Source organism: Panulirus ornatus, chromosome 11 (genome assembly GCF_036320965.1).
Source record: "Panulirus ornatus isolate Po-2019 chromosome 11, ASM3632096v1, whole genome shotgun sequence".
Taxonomy (NCBI): Eukaryota; Metazoa; Arthropoda; class Malacostraca; order Decapoda; family Palinuridae; genus Panulirus; species Panulirus ornatus.
In genome coordinates this window covers 28926953-28936952 of record NC_092234.1, presented here as the reverse complement: position 1 = coordinate 28936952, position 10000 = coordinate 28926953, and positions in this window count along the sequence as shown.

The window sequence follows — 10000 nt, the reverse complement described above, 5'->3', positions numbered from 1 at the left end:
ATTGGTGCCGATGCCCCTGGGTATGAGAAGAAAGATCATGATGTGAAGAGCTTGTAGATTTGTGTGCTGAAAAAGAACTGATGATTGGGAATACCTGGTTTAAAAAGAGAGATAAACATAAGGATACGTATTTAAGTAGGAGAAAAGGCCAGAGACCGTTATTGGATTATGTATTAAATGATAGGCGCGTGAAAGAGAGACTTTTGAATGTTATTGTGCTAAGAGGTGCAACTGGATCATTATCTTGTGGAGGCGAAGGTGAAGATTTTTAGAGGTTTTCAGAAAAGAAGTGAGAATGTTGGAGTGAAGAAAGTGATGAAAGTATAGAGCTAGGGAAGGAGACTTTTGTGAGTAAGAGCGAGGAGACACTGTGTGCAGAATGGAAGAAAGTCATATCAAAGGACGTGAGGCTAGTGGGTAAGGAATGGGATGTATTTAAGGAAGCAGTGATATCTTGCGCAAAACATCATTGTGGCATGAGAAGCGTGGGAGATGGGCAGATTAGAAAGAGAAGTGAGTGGAGGGATAAAGAAGTAAGATTATTACTGAAATAGAAGAAAGAGATATTTCGACTACTTTTTAAGGGGAATAGTCTAAATGAGTGGGAGAAAGGTGCAAGAGGTGAAAAAGAGGGCAAATTAGAGTTAGGGTGAGAGAGTATCATTAAATTTTAGGGAGAATATAAAGATGTTTTGGAAGGAGGTAAAACAAGAGAACAAGAGAACAAATGGAAACGTCAGTGACAGAGGGCTAATGGGGAGGTAATAACAATTAATGGTGATGTAAGGAGATAGAATGAGTATTTTGAAGGTTTGTTGAATGTGTTAGATGATAGAGTGGCAGATATAGGGTGTTTTGGTCGAGGTGGTGTGCGGAGTAAGAGCACCAGTAAGAATGATTTGGTAAACAGAGAAGAGGTAGTGAAAGCTTTGCGGAAGATGAAAGCCGGCAGGACGGCGGGTTTGGATGGAATTGCAGTGGAATATATTAAAAAAGTGGGTGACTGTGTTGTTGACTGGTTGGTGAGGATATTTCATGTAAATATGGTTCATGGTGAAGTGCCTGAAGATTAGCGAAATGCATGCATAGTGCCATTGTACAAAGGTAAAGGCATAAATGTGAGTGTTCAAATCACAGAGGTATAAGTTTGTTCAGTATTCCTGGTAAATTACATGGGGGGGTATTGATTGAGGGGGTGAAGGTATAAACAGAGCATCAGGTTGCAAAGTAGTGTTGTTTCACTGGAATTTATTAAAAGAGGGGGTGACTGTGTTGTTGACTGGTTGGTGTGGATGTTTAATGTATATATGATGTATATATGGTTCATGGTGAAGTGCCTGAGGATTGGCGGAATGTATGCATAGCTCCATTGTACAAAGGCAATGGGATAAAGGTGAGTGTTTAAATTACAGAGGTATAAGTTTGTTCAGTATTCCTGGGAAATTATATGGGAGTGTATTGACTGAAAGGGTGAAGGCATAAACAGAGCATCAGATCGGAGATCAGTGTAGTTTCAGAAGTGGTAGAGGATGTATGGATCAGGTGTTTGCTTTGAAGAATGTATGTGAGAAATACTTAGAAAAACAGATTGATTTGTATGTAGCATTTATCGATCTGGAGAAGGCATATGATAGAGTTGATATAGATGTTCTGTTGAAGATATCAAAAGTATATGGTGTGGGAAGCAAGTTGCTAAAAGCAGTGAACAGTTTTTTATCGAGGATGTAAGGCATGTGTACGAGTTGGAAGAGATGAAAGTGATTGTCTCTCGGTGAATCTTGGTTGGCAGGGGTGCGTGATGTCTCCATGGTTGTTTAATCTGTTTATGGATTGGGTTGTCAGTGAGGTGAATGCAAGAGTTTTGGAAAGTGGGGCAAGTATGCAGTCTGTTGTGGATGAGAGGGCTTGGAAAGTGAGTCAGTTGTTGTTCGCTGATGAAACAGCGCTGGTTGCTGATTCGGGTGAGAAACTGCAGAAGCTGGTGACTGAGTTTGGTAAAGTGTGTGAAAGAAGAAAGCTGAATGTAAATGTGAATAAGAGCAAGGTTATTAGGAACAGTAGGGTTGAGGGAAAAGTCAACTGGGAGGTAAGTTTGAATGGAGAAAAACTGGAGGAGGTGAAGTGATTGAAATATTTGAGAGTCGATTTGGCAGCGGATAGAGCCATGGAAGCGGAAGTGAACAACACGGTTGGGGAGTGGGCGAAGGTTCTTGGAACGTTGAAGAATATGTTGAGGGCTAGAATGTTATCTCGGCAAGCAAAAATGGGTATGTTTGAGGGAATAGTGGTTCCAAGAATGTTATATGGTTATGAGGCATGGGCGTTAGATAAGGTTGTGCGGAGTAGGGAGGATGCGTTGGAAATGAGATGTTTGAGGACAATATGTGGTGTGAGATGGTTTGATCGAGCAAGTAATGGAAGGGTAAGAGATATATGTGGTAATAAAAAGAGGTTAGTTGAGAGAGCAGAAGAGGGCGTGTTGAAAAGATTTGGTCACATGGAGAGAAGTGAAGAATGATTGATAGAGTATGTATATGTCAGAGTTGGAGGGAACGTAGAGAAGTGGGAGACCAAATTGGAGGTAGAAGGATGGAGTGAAAAACATTTCGAGCGATCGTGTCCTGAACATACAGGAGGGTGAAAGGCGTGCAAGAAATAGAGTGAATTGGAACGATATGGGTTTGCAGGGTTGACGCGCTGTCAATAGATTGAGGCAGGGCATGTGAAGAGTCTGCGGTAAACCATGGAAAGTTTTTGGGGCCTTTATGTGGAAAAGGAACTGTTGTACCGGTGCACTTCACATGATAGCTAGAGTCTCAGTGTGAATGTATGCGGACTCTGTTCTCCTTTCTTAGCAGAAGGTATGTATGCTCTATGAAGGTGCGCGTTCATGTGCACTTTGTTCGTATGTATAAGTTTATTTTTCTATTTATTTTCTTATCATACTTTGTCGCTCTCTCCCACGTTAGGGAAGTAGCACAAGGAAACACACGGACGAATGGGCCAACCCACCCTCATGCACATGTATATACATGTATATATATATATATATATATATATATATATATATATATATATATATATATATATATATATATATATATATATATATATATATATATATATGATGATACAGCGCTGGTGGCTGATTCATGTGAGAAACTGCAGAAGCTGGTGACTGAGTTTGGTAAAGTGTGTGGAAGAAGAAAGTTAAGAGTAAATGTGAATAAGAGCAAGGTTATTAGGTACAGTAGGGTTGAGGGTCAAGTCAATTGGGAGGTGAGTTTGAATGGAGAAAAACTGGAGGAAGTGAAGTGTTTTAGATATCTGGGAGTGGATCTGGCAGCGGATGGAACCATGGAAGCGGAAGTGGATCATAGGGTGGGGGAGGGGGCGAAAATTCTGGGGGCCTTGAAGAATGTGTGGAAGTCGAGAACATTATCTCGGAAAGCAAAAACGGGTATGTTTGAAGGAATAGTGGTTCCAGCAATGTTGTATGGTTGCGAGGCGTGGGCTATGGATAGAGTTCTGCGCAGGAGGATGGATGTGCTGGAAATGAGATGTTTGAGGACAATGTGTGGTGTGAGGTGGTTTGATTGAGTGAGTAACGTAAGGGTAAGAGAGATGTGTGGAAATAAAAAGAGCGTGGTTGAGAGAGCAGAAGAGGGTGTTTTGAAGTGGTTTGGGCACATGGAGAGAATGAGTGAGGAAAGATTGACCAAGAGGATATATGTGTCGGAGGTGGAGGGAACGAGAAGAGGGAGACCAAATTGGAGGTGGAAAGATGGAGTGAAAAAGATTTTGTGTGATCGGGGCCTGAACATGCAGGAGGGTGAAAGGAGGGCAAGGAATAGAGTGAATTGGAGCGATGTAGTATACCGGGGTTGACGTGCTGTCAGTGGATTGAATCAAGGCATGTGAAGCATCTGGGGTAAACCATGGAAAGCTGTGTAGGTATGTATATTTGCGTGTGTGAACGTATGTATATACATGTGTATGGGGGTGGGTTGGGCCATTTCTTTCGTCTGTTTCCTTGCGCTACCTCGCAAACGCGGGAGACAGCGACAAAGTATAATAAAAAAAAAATATATATATATATATACAGGAGGTCGAGGTGGTGTGCAAAGTGAGAGGGTTAGGGAAAATGATTTGGTAAACAGAGAAGAGGTAGTAAAAGCTTTACGGAAGATGAAAGCCGGCAAGGCAGCATGTTTGGATGGTATTGCAGTGGAATTTATTAAAAAAGGGGGTGACTGTATTGTTGACTGGTTGGTAAGGTTATTTAATGTATGTATGATTCATAGTGAGGTGCCTGAGGATTGGCGGAATGCTTCCATAGTGCCATTGTACAAAGGCAAAGGGGATAAGGGTGAGTGCTCAAATTACAGAGGTATAAGTTTGTTGAGTATTCCTGGTAAATTATATAGGAGGGTATTAACTGAGAGGGTGAAGGCATGTACAGAGCATCAGTTTGGGAAAGAGCAGTGTGGTTTCAGAAGTGGTAGAGGATGTGTGGATCAGGTGTTTGCTTTGAAGAATGTATGTGAGAAATACTTACAAAAACAAAGGGATTTGTATGTAGCATTTATGGATCAAGAGAAGGCATATGATAGAGTTGATAGAGATGCTCTGTGGAAGGTATTAAGAATATATGGTGTGGGAGGAAAGTTGTTAGAAGCAGTGAAAAGTTTTTATCGAGGATGTAAGGCATGTGTACGTGTAGAAAGAGAGGAAAGTGATTGGTTCTCAGTGAATGTAGGTTTGCGGCAGGGGTATGTGATGTCTCCATGGTTGTTTAATTTGTTTATGGATGGGGTTGTTAGGGAGGTGAATGCAACAGTTGTGGAAAGAGGGGCAAGTATGCAGTCTGTTGTAGATGGGAGAGCTTGGGAAGTGAGTCAGTTGTTGTTCGCTGATGATACAGCGCTGGTGGCTGATTCATGTGAGAAACTGCAGAAACTGGTGACTGAGTTTGGTAAAGTGTGTGAAAGAAGAAAGTTAAGAGTAAATGTGAATAAGAGCAAGGTTATTAGGTACAGTAGGGTTGAGGGTTAAGTCAATTGGAAGGTAAGTTTGAATGGAGAAAAACTGGAGGAAGTGAAGTGTTTTAGATATCTGGGAGTGGATCTGGCAGCGGATGGAACCATGGATGCGGAAGTGAATAATAGGGTGGGGGAGGGGGCGAAAATTCTGAGAGCCTTGAAAAATGTTTGGAAGTCGAGAACATTATCTCGGAAAGCAAAAATGGGTATGTTTGAAGGAATAGTGGTTCCAACAATGTTGTATGGTTACGAGGCGTAGTCTATGGATAGAGTTGTGCGCAGGAGGGTGGATGTGCTGGAAATGAGATGTTTTAGGACAATATGTGGTGTGAGGTAGTTTGATCGAGTAAGTAATGTAAGGGTAAGAGAGATGTGTGGAAATAAAAAGAGTGTGGTTGAGAGAGCAGAAGAGGGTGTTTTGAAATGGTTTGGTCACATGGAGAGAATGAGTGAGGAAAGATTGACCAAGAAGATATATGTGTCGGCGGTGTAGGTAACGTGGAGAAGTGGGACACGAAATTGGAGGTGGAAAGATGGAGTGAAAAAGATTTTGAGTGATCTGGGCCTGAACATGCAGGAGGGTGAAAGGCGTGCAAGGAATAGAGTGAATTGGAACGATGTGGTATACCGGGTCGACGTGCTGTCAATGGATTGAACCAGGGCATGTGAAGCGTCTGGGGTCAACCATGGTAACTTGTGTGGGGCCTGAATGTGGAAAGGGAGGTGTGGTTTCGGTGCATTATTACATGACAGCTAGAGACTGAGTGTGAACGAATGGGGAGTTTGGTGTCTTTTCCTAGCGCTACATCGAACACATGAGGGGGGAGGGGGTTGTTATTCCATGTGTGGCGAGTTGGCGATGGGAACAAATAAAGGCAGACAGTATGAATTATGCACATGTGTATATATGTATATGTCTCTGTGTGTATATATATAGGTGTACATTGAGATGTATAGGTATGTATATTTGCGTGTGTGGACGTGTATGTATATACATGTGTATGTGGGAGGGTTGGGCCATTCTTTCTTCTGTTTTCTTGCGCTACCTCGCTAACGCGGGAGACAGCGACAAAGAAAAATAAATAAATAAACATAATATATATATATATATATATATATATATATATATATATATATATATATATATATATATATATAAATATATATATATATATATATATATATATATATATATATATATATATATATATATATATATATATATATATATATATATATATATATATATATATATATATATATATATATATATATATGAAAAATGTGTGGAAGTCGAGAACATTATCTCGGAAAGCAAAAATGGGTATGTTTGAAGGAATAGTGGTTCCAACAATGTTGTATGGTTGCGAGGCGTGGGCTATGGATAGAGATGTGCGCAGGAGGATGGATGTGCTGGAAATGAGATGTTTGAGGACAATGTGTGGTGTGAGGTGGTTTGATCGAGTAAGTAACGTAAGGGTAAGAGAGATGTGTGGAAATAAAAAGAGCGTGGTTGAGAGAGCAGAAGAGGGTGTTTTGAAATGGTTTGGGCACATGGAGAGAATGAGTGAGGAAAGATTGACCAAGAGGATATATGTGTCGGAGGTGGAGGGAACGAGGAGAAGAGGGAGACCAAATTGGAGGTGGAAAGATGGAGTGAAAAAGATTTTGTGTGATCGGGGCCTGAACATGCAGGAGGGTGAAAGGAGGGCAAGGAATAGAGTGAATTGGAGCGATGTGGTATACAGGGGTTGACGTGCTGTCAGTGGATTGAATCAAGGCATGTGAAGCGTCTGGGGTAAACCATGGAAGGCTGTGTAGGTATGTATATTTGCGTGTGTGGACGTATGTACATGTGTATGGGGGGGGGGTTGGGCCATTTCTTTCGTCTGTTTCCTTGCGCTACCTCGCAAACGCGGGAGACAGCGACAAAGTATGAAAAAAAAAAAAAAAAAAAATATATATATATATATATATATATATATATATATATATATATATATATATATATATATATATATATATATATATATATATATATATATATATATATATATATATATATATATATATATATATATATATATATATATATATATATATATATATATATATATATATATATATATATATATATATATATATATATATATATATATATATATATATATATATATATATATATATATATATATATATATATATATATATATATATATATATATATATATATATATATATATATATATATATATATATATATATATATATATATATATATATATGTATATATGTATACACATATATATATATATATATATATATATATATATATATATATATATATATATATATATATATATATATATATATATATATATATATATATATATATATATATATATATATATATAGATAGGTAGTATGTTTGAGGAAAGGAACCTGGATGTTTTGGCTCTGAGTGAAACGAAGCTCAAGGGTAAAGGGGAAGAGTGGTTTGGAAATGTCTGGGGAGTGAAGTCAGGGGTTAGTGAGAGGACAAGAGCAAGGGAAGGAGTAGCAATACTCCTGAAACAGGAGTTGTGGGAGTATGTGATAGAATGTAAGAAAGTAAATTCTCGATTAATATGGGTAAAATTGAAAGTTGATGGAGAGAGGTGGGTGATTATTGGTGCATATGCACCTGGGCATGAGAAGAAAGATCATGAGAGGCAAGTGTTTTGGGAGCAGCTAAATGAGTGTGTTAGCGGTTTTGATGCACGAGACCGGGTTATAGTGATGGGTGATTTGAATGCAAAGGTGAGTAATGTGGCAGTTGAGTGAATAATTGGTATGCATGGGGTGTTCAGTGTTGTAAATGGAAATGGTGAAGAGCTTGTAGATTTATGTGCTGAAAAAGGACTGATGATTGGGAATACCTGGTTTAAAAAGCGAGATATACATAAGTATACTTATGTAAGTAGGAGAGATGGCCAGAGAGCGTTATTGGATTACGTGTTAATTGACAGGCGTGCGAAAGAGAGACTTTTGGATGTTAATGTGCTGAGAGGTGCAACTGGAGGGATGTCTGATCATTATCTTGTGGAGGCTAAGGTGAAGATTAGTATGGGTTTTCAGAAAAGAGGAGTGAATGTTGGGGTGAAGAAGGTGGTGAGAGTAAGTGAGCTTGGGAAGGAGACCTGTGTGGGGAAGTACCAGGAGAGACTGTGTACAGAATGGAAAAAGGTGAGAACAATGGAAGTAAGGGGAGTGGGGGAGGAATGGGATGTATTTAGGGAATCAGTGATGGATTGCGCAAAAGATGCTTGTGGCATGAGAAGAGTGGGAGGTGGGCTGTTTAGAAAGGGTAGTGAGTGGTGGGATGAAGAAGTAAGAGTATTAGTGAAAGAGAAGAGAGAGGCATTTGGACGATTTTTGCAGGGAAAAAATGCAATTGAGTGGGAGAAGTATAAAAGAAAGAGACAGGAGGTCAAGAGAAAGGTGCAAGAGGTGAAAAAAAGGGCAAATGAGAGTTGGGGTGAGAGACTATCAGTAAATTTTAGGGAGAATAAAAAGATGTTCTGGAAGGAGGTAAATAGGGTGCGTAAGACAAGGGAGCAAATGGGAACTTCAGTGAAGGGCGTAAATGGGGAGGTGATAACAAGTAGCGGTGATGTGAGAAGGAGATGGAATGAGTATTTTGAAGGTTTGTTGAATGTGTCTGATGACAGAGTGGCAGATATAGGGTGTGTGGGTCGAGGTGGTGTGCAAAGTGAGAGGGTTAGGGAAAATGATTTGGTAAACAGAGAAGAGGTAGTAAAAGCTTTGCGGAAGATGAAAACCGGCAAGGCAGCAGGTTTGGATGGTATTGCAGTGGAATTTATTAAGAAAGGGGGTGACTGTATTGTTGACTGGTTGGTAAGGTTATTTAATGTATGTATGACTCATGGTGAGGTGCCTGAGGATTGGCGGAATGCGTGCGTAGTGCCATTGTACAAAGGCAAAGGGGATAAGAGTGAGTGCTCAAATTACAGAGGTATAAGTTTGTTGAGTATTCCTGGTAAATTATATGGGAGGGTATTGATTGAGAGGGTGAAGGCATGTACAGAGCATCAGATTGGGGAAGAGCAGTGCGGTTTCAGAAGTGGTAGAGGATGTGTGGATCAGGTGTTTGCTTTGAAGAATGTATGTGAGAAATACTTAGAAAAGCAAATGGATTTGTATGTAGCATTTATGGATCTGGAGAAGGCATATGATAGAGTTGATAGAGATGCTCTGTGGAAGGTATTAAGAATATATGGTGTGGGAGGCAAGTTGTTAGAAGCAGTGAAAAGTTTTTATCGAGGATGTAAGGCATGTGTACGTGTAGGAAGAGAGGAAAGTGATTGGTTCTCAGTGAATGTAGGTTTGCGGCAGGGGTGTGTGATGTCTCCATGGTTGTTTAATTTGTTTATGGATGGGGTTGTAAGGGAGGTAAATGCAAGAGTCCTGGAAAGAGGGGCAAGTATGAAGTCTGTTGGGGATGAGAGAGCTTGGGAAGTGAGTCAGTTGTTGTTCGCTGATGATACAGCGCTGGTGGCTGATTCATGTGAGAAACTGCAGAAGCTGGTGACTGAGTTTGGTAAAGTGTGTGGAAGAAGAAAGTTGAGAGTAAATGTGAATAAGAGCAAGGTTATTAGGTACAGTAGGGGTGAGGGTCAAGTCAATTGGGAGGTGAGTTTGAATGGAGAAAAACTGGAGGAAGTGAAGTGTTTTAGATATCTGGGAGTGGATCTGTCAGCGGATGGAACCATGGAAGCGGAAGTGGATCATAGGGTGGGGGAGGGGGCGAAAATTTTGGGAGCCTTGAAAAATGTGTGGAAGTCGAGAACATTATCTCGGAAAGCAAAAATGGGTATGTTTGAGGGAATAGTGGTTCCAACAATGTTGTATGGTTGCGAGGCGTGGGCTATGGATAGAGATGTGCGCAGGAGGATGGA